Raw genomic sequence first — 10830 nt, 5'->3', positions numbered from 1 at the left:
ATGAAATATACAGTTTTTATTTGGAGAATGATGTCAGCAAGATGGTGGAAGAGGAAGCTCCAATTCTTGATCTCCTACAGAAACCTAAGAAAACACCCAGAAACCACTCAACTAACTTTATAGGAGCTCCAGGAAAGTCAAAGACTTGCAGCAACCACATGAATAGCCAATCAAGAAGAAACCAGTTTCAAAATGGTAGAACAGCTTTGCAACAATTTCCTGTCCTTCCCACTCTACCTCACTGGTGCAGCAATAATCTTGGTCTGAAAGTGGTAGCAGCCCAGGTGTTAGTTTATTCTCCCAAAGTGAAGGGAGCAGAGCAAAACTCATTTTCAAATTCTTGCATACAGCTGAAGGCTAACTGAATGACAGGACTGTGTTTCCCTAGTTTGAATGTCAGGCAGGAAAGGCAGTTAGCACTGCTTATAAAACCTGTGGGTAGAGAACAGGAATACACACACACAGCTGCCTGGGCAAGAACTACAGATGAATACATGCAAAAGACCATCTAAAGACTATGAACAAATGGTACAAAACTCGGTGGGAAATTAAAGCATTCAAAAGCAGCTGCTCATACTGGGAAATGGAGAAAATAACACAAACTGCCCAGGCATCACACACGCTCAGACAAGACTCCAAAGCCTTTAAATTTTCACTTGGCTTGGCCACTAGGTTCAGTATAAGTGAGCTCCATATTAAAGGACTGCAGCAGTATGGAGTCAATCTGCAAAGACTAGAATAGGTGGCTCTTGATACAAATGTCTTTTTGTTTTGTTTTGTTTTGAGACTGGGTCTCACTCTGTCACCCACTCTGGAGTGTAGTGGCACAATCTTGGCTTACTGCAACCTCCAACTCCCAGGCTCAAGTGATTCTCCTGCCTCAGCTTCTCTAGTAGCTGAGATTACAGGTGTATGCCACCATCACCTGGCTAGTTTTTGCATTTTTAGTAGAGAAAGGGATTCACCATGTTGGCCAGGCTGGTCTCGAACTCCTGACCTTAAATGATCCACCCACCTTGGTGTCTGAAAGTGCTGGGATTACAGGCATGAGCACTGCGCCCAGCCCAAATGTGCCATTTTTAATTAAAAATCAGGAGTTATACAAAGACACTGGAAATATGACACATTCAAATGTACAAAGGAAATGGATGAATACCATCCCCGATGAAGCCTACTCATCAGATTCACTGAGGAAAGTCTTTAAAATAACTGTCTTATATTTACTAAAAAGAAGCCTAAGGAAAATATGGACAAACCACGAAAAGAAATTAGGAAAGTGATACACGAACAAAACAAATACATCAAAAAAGAGATAAAAATCATAAAAAGGAAACAAACAGAAATGCAGAAACTGAAAAATACAATAATGGATATAAAAATTCACAACAGTGGTTTCACCAAATATGTATAGAAGAAATAACAGAAATATCCTGAAACTCTTCCACAATTTTGAAGACATGGGATCACTATCTAACTCATTCTATGAGGTCAGCATTAATGTGATACCAAACCTCAGATAAAGCTTTTTTTTTTTTTAATAGCTACAGATCTATATCTGTGTGAATATGGATAATGGTTATATATGAAAAACACACAGCCAACATCAAACTCAATGGTAAAATACTCAAATTTTTTCCTGTACATTGAGGAAGGAGATCAGAATATTTATTTTTCCCCTTTTATTCAAGAGTTTTGGAAGTTTTCGCCAGAGTAATAAGCTTGAGAAAGTAATAAAAACCATAGAAATTAAGAAGGAAAAAGTAAAATACTTTGGTTGCAGAAAACATGATCTTATATGTAGAAAATCTTAAAGACTGAATGGAAAAAAAGTTAGTATAATGAATGAATTCAGCAAAGATGAAAAATACAAAAATCAACATGAAAAAATTAGTTGCAGGTCACAGGCTGCAGGTCAGCCCCTGCAATCTCAGACTATAAGTCCATCCCAGACCAAAGTCAGTTCTACAGCTCCACCTGTTAGGCCAGTCCACAAAGACCCAGGATGCAGTTATGTCCAGACTCTAGAACAGCGCCGCTGAGGCCCCGGGTGTAAGGCTTGTCCCAGACTGCAGACCAGCAACTACAGATTCCAGATCTAGGCAAACACCCATCACCCAAGGCACTAGTCTTTCCTCAGTTTCAGGCCAACCCCAGGTTCCAGACTGGTCCCCATGAACACAAACTCCATGAAAACCAGGATCCAGGCCAACCCCAGTAGATTCCCATGCTGGACCAAACACCATAGACTCGGGCTACAGGACCAACCATATAGACCCAACCTCCAGGCAGATCCCCATGTTCTCATTACTCAGGCATGTCCACAGACTCAGGGTTTGTGCTTGCCCACTCACTAATCCAAGTAGCAAGTCAGCCCACATGCAGACTCCTGCTACAAGCATGCCCATGGACTTCATCAGGTGGCCTGCCCAGAATCTCTCGATGGGCTGACTGGTGAAGGTTTTTTCCTGCCAAATATAATCTGTAAAGACTGGAGAAGGTGCCTACTTCTTCAAATGCACATGTACCAACACAAGATCAGAAAGATCATGACTGAGAAAAAATGACACCACCCTAAAACCATAAAAACCCTAGAAGAAAATTTAGGCAATACCATTCAGGACATAGGCATGGGCAAAGACTTCATGACTCAAACACCAAAAGCAATGGCAACAAAAGTCAAAACTGACAAATGGGATCCAATTAAACTAAAGAGTTTCTTCTGCACAGCAAAAGAAACTATCATCAGAGTAAACAGGCAACCTACAGAATGGGAGAAAATTTTTGCAATCTATCCATCTGACAAAGGGCTAATACCCAGAATCTACAAAGAACTTAAACAAATTTACAAGAAAAAACAAACAAACAACCCCATCAAAAAGTGGGCAAAGGATATGAACAGACACTTGTCAAAAGAAGACATTTATGTGGCTAACAAACATACGAAAAAATGCTCATCATCACTGGTCATTAGAGAAATGCTCAAAACCACAATGAGATACCATCTCATGCCAGTTAGAATGGCAATCATTAAAAAGTCAGGAAAACAACAGATACTGGAGAGGATGTAGAGAAATAGGAATGTTTTTACACTGTTGGTGGGAGTGTAAATTAGTTCAACCATTGTGGGAGACTGTGGCGATTCCTCAAGGATCTAGAACCAGAAATACCATTTCACCCAGCAATCCCATTACTGGGTATATACTCAAATGATTATAAATCGTTCTACTATAAAGACACATGCACATGTATGTTTATTGTGGCACTATTCACAATAGCAAAGACTTGGAACCAACCCAAATGCCCATAAATGATAGGCTGAATAAAGAAAATGTGGCACATATACACCATGCAGCCATAAAAAAGAATGAGTTCATGTCCTTTGCAGGGATATAGATGAAGCTGGAAACCATCATTCTCAGCAAACTAATACAAGAACAGAAAACCAAACACCACAAATTCTCACTCATAAGTGGGAACCGATATCCCACTGATAAAAGCATCAGATCTCATGAGACTTATTCAATATCATGAGAACAGTATGGGAGAAACTGCCTCAATGATTCAAATTATCTCCCACTGAGTCCCTCCCACAATATGTGGGAATTGTGGGAGTAAAATTCAAGATGAGATTTGGGTGGGGACACAGAGCCAAACCATATCAAGCTGTTACTTTGATCTGGAGAACTGTCAGGTGAGAGTTCCTACTCCTGACCAGTTCTGTACTTTCTGTTGGTTGCCCTCAAGCTACCGACCAATTGGAATTACTGCTCACAGGGCCCTACTTGAAATCTCACTGGCTGTCCACACTTAATCCTCACTCTGCTAGTTCTGTACTTTCCACTGGTCGCCCTCAAGCTACTGACCAATTGGGATTACTGCTCACAGGGCCCTACTTGATATCTCATTGGCTGCCCATACTTAATCCTCACTCCGCTATTGCTGGTGCCCAAAAGTTTGGACTTTACCCTGTGGCTTGCCATTATTGAAAGGATCTCACCTGGAATCTGATCAGAGGGAGGGAAAACTGCAGCAACAGCAAACAGCCTTGCCTGAGAGCCTCTTGGTGCCCTTTTCACCTGGCAGCCAGGGTGACTGAGTAGGGAGAATGGAGAAACTCAGAGAAGGTGATGCTGTCCTAAAACCCTACAGGAGTAAGGGTGTTCTGCCCGGTTTTAATATTTCATTATATTAAGGAAATGCTGTCCTTTTGGACTATAAAACCCATTATAATTTTCTGACTCTACTTGGCATTAATTTTTTTTTCACAAATACCTCTCCCCAACTTTTTATTTTTGAGTCAGGGTCTCACTCTCTCACCTAGACTTGAGTGCAGTGGCATGATCATACCTCACTACAGCCTCAAACTCTGGGCTCAAGCAATCCTCCTGCCTCAGCTTCCTAAGTAGTCAGGACTACAAGCATGTGCCACCACACCCAGCTAGTTTTTAATTTTTTTTTTTTTTTAGAGATGGGGTCTTGCTATGTTGCCCAGGCTGGGCTGGCTGTGGGCCTCAAATGACCTTTCCATCTAGGACTCCCAAAGTGTTGGGATTATAGGAATGAGTCACTGTGCCTGGCCACCACTTTTTTAACCTAAGAGAATTCCTGTGATCCTCTATCCACAAAAATACGGAAGTCTTAAATATTTTGGTTGAATTCATTCCTAATTTGTTACAAGGTATGAAAGCAACATTTTCTGACAGAGAGTCATTATTGAAGAACCTATAACATTTAAGGGACTTGGTATCATTTCTTCCTCCTTCTGGTTTAATTTCCTGTACAGTAAATTGTGTCTAAAAATTAAGAATAACTTATGTAATAGATAATGGTAATTATTTATTTGTTATGTAATCTTTCTTTGCAATCTCTATTATACCTTTGCTGATGTCCAAGTCAGTCACCATGGGTTATTAGAACCATGCAAAATCAGACTTAGTGTTTGCGTTTTCATTTGTCCATAAGAAACAGTCTTCCCAAAACTTTAATTTGTGTCAACAGTCAATCCTTTTTGCTAAAGAAGTTGTTCTATCTTTTTTATTAATGATATGAAGATATCAATAGTTTTAAAATCATATTTACTTTAAATTAATCATAATGTTTTGTATTACATTAACAAATATAATAACTTTATCCTGCTTAACTCCAGGTGCATAAAAACAGCAAAATTTATGCACCTTGTCAATTTCAATCATGTGAAAATAAAACCACAAACCTTGCAATTTTCTGCTTGAGTCAGAGTGGACATACTTTGTGTTATGGACATATTATTTGGAGACAACCAGAATATTTCCCAAATCTATTATACTTGGAGTCTTGTAGCCAAATAAATTTGATTATTGTTCAAAATAGTGGCCTTTTATGCTTCAAAGAGATCCAAGTCTGTATTGTTACATCAGAAAATAGTCTTAAGAGATTGTGTGTGTAACAGTCATAAATTCATAAGGATATTCTCTGATGTGTAAGAAATATCCTACTTTTTTTATTAAATGAAAGAAATTGAACTCTTCTACTGGGTGAAAAATTTATCCACAGACTTTTAAAAAATGTTTTCCCTATTGAGTTGTGTCATGAACCCTAGGTCTTAGTACCAATGCATCCAATATCTTAGGGCGCACCATATTCAATAGCTCCTGCCTCAACACACTCAGTGCTAATCTGAATGGACCCCTCTCTCCGTGATTTTCTCTCTGCATGGGTGCAAGAAAACCTTGTCAAAAGTTGCTGTCCATATCCTGGGGTCCTACACATCTCCAACTCAAAGATCTTCAAGTCTCCATGGCTCTACCATTGAACAGTGTACAGCAGAAACCGGGACTTGAACTAGATATAGATAAGAAATATTAATCTCTTTATCGGTATAGTCTCTCACCTCCTTTCTTTCTCTTGTATATTGTGAGAGACCATTGCACAACATTTGGCTGAACAAGAATTTACAAATTGTGGTAACTGTACCTTTAAGATTCCTTTTGACTTCCCTGTGATAGTTCACACATTTGTCCTAATGGTTGGTTTCTATATCAAGGTTGTAACTTTTCCAATTCTTGATGGATGTATAGGCAACAAAAGCAATTAAAATACTCTCAATATATTGCAACAGGGTCTTTGGGCCGTGGATTGGATTGGTTTCTCAACTTTGCCGCACACTAGATAAAACAGGGGGTCTTTCAAAATATTGATTCCCAGCTCTGATACCAAGATATACTGATTTGATTGTTTCAAATAGGCAACATAGGCATTGAGAGTTTTATTTAAAACTTCCCCAGGAAATGAAATGTGCAGTAGGAACGGAGAATGACTGAGCAAGATTAGTGCCTAGTTTGAGTAGAAGATAGGCCATTGGCTGAGCTAAAGTCATGTTATTGAGGAAGGAAAGTTCCGAATAAAGAGGATAGTATTACTATTCTTTCTGTGAACAAATGTGAACCTGAAAGAGCCAGTCTTTCAAGGTGTATCTCAAGTGGCTAATTGAGCCTAAATTTTCAAAGAGCTAAGCAGTCATTTTCTGAATAGAGGTCCTACACTTACAGCAACTTCTTTAAAAAACTGCACTTCTTAAACTTTTAAAGACTTTCAGACCTCACCTCAACCAACAAATCAGAGTTCAGCTACTTCAACCAATAGGGGCTCAGCTGTATCAACCAATCAGAACTCAACTATTTTGACCATTCAGAACAAAGCACATTTTAATCCTTCATTTGCATAAACAGTTTTGATTGGAAATCTCAATGGGAACTTTTGCTATAAAACCCAACCCTCTCTTTGTTCTCTGGAATGACCTTTCATTTTACATGGGAGTATAAGCCTTCCCAGTATGCAATTTATTTACTACAATGAAATGTTATTCTTCAAATTCCTTTGCCAGACAACTTTTGTTTACACTTCTTATAATTCTGAATTCAAAACCCAGCGAGTTATTTAACAAATGGTGTTACGTCCATATTATGAATAGTTGTCAACAACAAGAAGCAACTAAGTATTAATACACCAAACAACTAAGGAGAATCACCACAGTCGTAGGCTGAGTGAAAATAGCCAGTCCTAAAAGGTTACATTCTGTATGATTGCATTACAAAACATCTTGAAAAGACATAATTATAGAACAGGAGAACCATTTTACTATGGGTTACGGCCAGTGGGGTAAAAAGTGGGAGGGAAGAGTGTGCAATTATGAGAACTTTTGTGATACTGGAATAGTTTTATGTTTTGATAATATCATGTCAGTATTCTAGTTCTGATACTGTAGTGTAGTTTTTCAAGATGTTACCATTGAAGAAAAGCGGATACAGTGTAGACAGAATATCTCTCCACTATTTCAGACCTTCCCATGTGTGATTCTACATTATCTCAAAATTTAAAAATTAATTTCAAAAATTTATCAAAGTTCTGTGTGTCATAGGTATTGGGTGTGGGATGGCTGATGTTGACAATACATAAAAAATTAGCTATTCTAGAAAATATGAGGAAGTAGGAATGAATCTGATTAAGACATGTAAAAGATAAGGAGATTCACTCAAGAATATATAATAGAAGCACTACTAAAGTATGCCTAAAACTACCATGAAAAACTGATAATAAACTTAACTTATTTTGCATATATAAATGCACAGTTACTATGACTCTAAATGAGGACAAAAAACAAAGAACAAGGCAATAATGTTCGCTTTAACCACTTGTATTTTGCATAGTAGTGGAAGACTTAGCCAGACAAATCAGGTGAGGAAAAAAATGCATGAAAATTGAAAAGGAAGAAATACATATTCTCTCTTTGCAGATAATATAATTATATATGTTGAAAAACCTAAAGATCTAAAACAGCTATTAGAACTAATGAACAATTTCCATAAAATGACAGGATACAAATTCAACATGCAAACATTGGTTTCCAATGAACATAAAAAAATGAAATTATGAAAACAACTCCATCTTCAATAGTATCAAAACCAATAAAATATTTTGTCGTATATTTAGAAAAATATTGCTGAATGATATTGAAAAAAAACATAAATAAATGGAAACACCTATCTTATTCATAGATTTCCTGGATTAGTAGACTTAATACTGTTAAGATGTCAATACTACCTAACAGGGGTCCACAGGTTTGCTATTATCTCTATGCAAATCCCAAAGGTAGTTTCTTTTCTCTTTTCTTTTCCTTTCCTTTCCTTTCCTCCCCTCCCCTCCCCTCCCTTCCCCTCCCCTCTCCTCTCCTCTCCTCTCCTTTCCTTTCCTTTCCAGAAATAGAAAAACCCTTCCTAATATTCATATGGAATCTCACGAATTCCCAAATAACCAAAACCGTCTTTTAAAAAGAATAAAATTGGAGACTTACACTTTCTGATTTTAAAACTTTCTACAAAGCTACAGTCATCAAAAGATTGTGGTGTTGATATAAGAAGACTCATATGGAGCAATGGAATTGAATAAAGAGAACAGAAACAAATCTCTGGTATTTTGTTAAGTGATATTTGATAAAAGTACCAAGGCAATTTCCATGGGGAAAGAACAGTTTTTTCAACAAGTGGTGCTGGAAAAACTGGATAGCCACATGAAAAAGAAGAACTTGAATCATCACGTCACACCACATAGAATATTTAACCCAAAATATACAAATCACAAAATATAAGAAATAAACATAATGTTTTAGAAAAATTCATAGGGGAAAATTTTCTTGACATTGGATTTTGTAAATATTTTGTGGATATCACACCAAAATAACCCCATAAATATTCAACTTCATTGAAAATTTTGTGAATAAAAGAACACTAAGAGAGTGAAATAAAAACACAAAATTGGAGGAAATGATTGAAAATCATGTGCCAGATAAGGATTAAATATCCAGAACACATAAAAGAAAAAACAATTTTTAGAAAGCATTTTTGCATGATATGTAGAGACACCTAGGAATTCATTTTTAAATAATCAATTACATTGTAGAACAGAATTATGTACGGACTATTCTCCAAATTTTGACAACCCATAAAAATACCTTCAAAACATCACTTTTGAGAAGTCTCTCCCAGATACTATGTCTTGGTGAAAACTCATCTAAATCACTGACTCTGACATTCCTGTAGCCCTAGACAGTCATTATTAGAAAAGTTATACATGCTCAATGTTTGATAAATGATGAGTGGGCCATCCTCAAATTTATGAGGACCATAGATAATTTTTTATTGGGAACAAAAATAATTTATTAATTTATTTCAAGTAAGCCCTCAGCCTTACATGAGTAAAACAGATCTGGTCTGAATAAACTTCCTCCTTAAAGAAATCAGACTTACAAACAAGCAGTCCTATTTGGATACAAAATTTTTCCATACTTTGAGAGTTATCTGATGAGCACATTGCCTCATAACTTTGCTGACTTGTTTAAAACTTTAAAATGTGATGAGGTGGCCACCATCTCTGTGGTTCCATATCAACTGTTGCAGCCTGCTGGCTATGAAGAGTGCAGATGGCCCAGAGGAGTAGCTGTTCCCGCCCCCACCACCCCATGGTGCAGTGCAACTAATTTTCCAGATCATGACCAAACTACTTATTTAACTGGGTCCTGACCCACTCCTCCTCACTGGGCAGGTCTTTGGTTCTGTGGACAGAAATTTGATCTCTCCTTAGAAGGGAGCTCCTGGAGCGAGGGGCAGCCCCCATTTCTATGGTTCCATAAACTCAGTCATTCCAGCCTGAGCTGTTCAACCCTGCCAGCTGTAAAGAATACAGGTGGTCCAGATGAAGAAGCACCCCCAGCCCCACAATACACCTGCTCTACCAAGAAACAACCAGACAGCTTCATTAGAAGGGTTCCTGATTCTGTCCCTCATGTCTGAGTGAGATATCCCAGTGAGGGTTGCCAGCCATCTCCTGCAGGTGCATACATGCCAACAGCAGGTCAGTGTCTATCTAGAATGGAGGTGCCAGAGGGGAGAGTTGGCTGACATCTTTGCTATTTCATGGGCCTCACTGGTGATACCTGAGATGTGGGAGAGGCAGTGGAGACTGGGGTCTGAAGTGGACCCCTAGAAAACCAAAGCAGCCCTGCAGTAGAATGGCTTGACTGTTAAAAGGAAAACAGAGAACAACAAGAACAACATTAACAGAAATGACCCCATGAAAACCCCTTTCAAAGGTCAGCAACCTTAATGATCTAAAGTAGATAAATCCACAAAGATGAGAAAGAATCAATGCAAAAATACCTAAAACTCAAAAAGGCAGAGTGCCTCTTCTTCAAATGACTGCAACACTTCTGCAGCAAGGGCACAAAACTGGGTTGAGGCTGAGATGGCTGAATTGACAGAAATAGACTTCAGAAGGTGGGTAATAATGAACTTCACTGAATTAAAGGAGCATGTTGTAACCCAATGCAAAGAAGATAAGAATCAAGATAAAACAATACAGGAGCTGATAGCCAGAAAAGTGAATTTAGGGAGGAACATAACTGACCTGATGGAGTTGAAAAACACAACATGAGAAATTCACAATTCAATCATAAGTATCAGTAGCCGAACAAACCAAGCAGAGGAAAGACTCTCAGAGCTGGAAGACTATCTTTCTGAAATAAAACAGGCAGACAGGAATAAAGGAAAAAAGAATTTTTAAAAAAGTAACAAACATCCAAGAATTATGGGGTTATGTAAAGAGACCAAACCTATGAATGATGGTAGTACCTGAAAGAGACAAGAAGAATGGAACCAAGTTGGAAAACATACTTTAGAATATCATTCAAGAGAACTTCTCCAACCTAGCAAGACAGGCCAACATTCAAATTCAGGAAATGCAGACAACCTCAGTAAGATATGCCATGAGAAGATCAACCTTAAGACACATAATCCTCAG

Source organism: Piliocolobus tephrosceles, chromosome 14 (genome assembly GCF_002776525.5).
Source record: "Piliocolobus tephrosceles isolate RC106 chromosome 14, ASM277652v3, whole genome shotgun sequence".
In the NCBI taxonomy this organism is placed as follows: Eukaryota; Metazoa; Chordata; class Mammalia; order Primates; family Cercopithecidae; genus Piliocolobus; species Piliocolobus tephrosceles.
This window is presented reverse-complemented; position numbering follows the sequence as displayed.